Source organism: Protopterus annectens, chromosome 12.part0, assembly GCF_019279795.1.
Source record: "Protopterus annectens isolate FY-2018-M chromosome 12.part0, PAN1.0, whole genome shotgun sequence".
Classification (NCBI taxonomy): Eukaryota; Metazoa; Chordata; order Ceratodontiformes; family Protopteridae; genus Protopterus; species Protopterus annectens.
In genome coordinates this window covers 564,321,092-564,322,230 of record NC_056746.1, presented here as the reverse complement: position 1 = coordinate 564,322,230, position 1,139 = coordinate 564,321,092, and positions in this window count along the sequence as shown.

The following is a 1,139-nucleotide window of genomic DNA, read 5'->3' as shown; positions in this document are numbered from 1 at the left end:
ATTTGCGTAAATAATATTGTGTAAAATGACAACCATAGTATTTATTGAACTGCATTAGGGCTAGTATACTTGTACAGAATGTAGTGACTTGTGTAAATATTCATACAAAAGTGCAGTTATAATACTTGTTGTACTGTAATGCTGGTTACAATGTAACCTGAATGCAGACATTGGTCTAAAATGCAACTTGGTAGGTAACCGTTTTGTGCATGCAATTTAAAAATGTTGTTGCTATCTCTTGGCCCAGGATGAAAACAGTCTTTAAGCAACTTCACTTACCTAGCTGACAAAGAAAAATAAATGCATGCATACACATTCTGGGATCATTGCACTTTGTTAGAAAGGGTTACCTATTACAACCGCAAAACTGCATTTGTGCGAATACGGAAACATCGACACATATTGAGCGAACCGCAAAAACACAGAATGTCTTGAAGAGCGAAATTCGAAATGTCGAATCATCATAGTTGGCCCTTCTCTGGTATAGCTCCTTAAGGTAAGTGCGCAATAGTTACGGACCTTGGGGTTAGGGTGCGGGGTAAGGTAAGTGCATGCATAGTAATATATCTAAGCTTTAGTTTAGGGTTAGAAGTAGGGTTTTGTTAAGTGTATGTATGTGGATTATTTATTTTGTTTGGGTAGGTAGTACGTAGCGGGTGGTTGGGTTGACCAAATATGCTGATTTGACATTTTGAATTTTGCGGTTCAGGATGTTCAGTGTTTTTTGAGGTTTGCTCAATATGTGCCAATGTTTCTGTATTTGCGTATGTGAGGTTTCACGGTTATAATATAGACCTGTTAAAAAGCATGGCATTATGGGCAATCACAGTTCTTGAATATCTCCTGAACTAAAAATCCAAATGAGACAATTAGATGAAGCATGGGTCTCATGACACCCCTTGCAAAACCTCTAATATCAAACCCCATTTGAAACATTTCAGAATATAATTAAAGTAATTATTAAAGCCACCAAAAATCTCTACTGCAGAATACAACACAAAAAAAGTTGTTTTAGGCAGTCAATAGAACATTGGTCAATTGAATATTGGTCAGAAGCAACATGACTTAACACTGCAAAAACAACACTTGTTGTACCCACTTGGAGACGTAGTCAATAACTGTTTGCCATATCTCAGCTC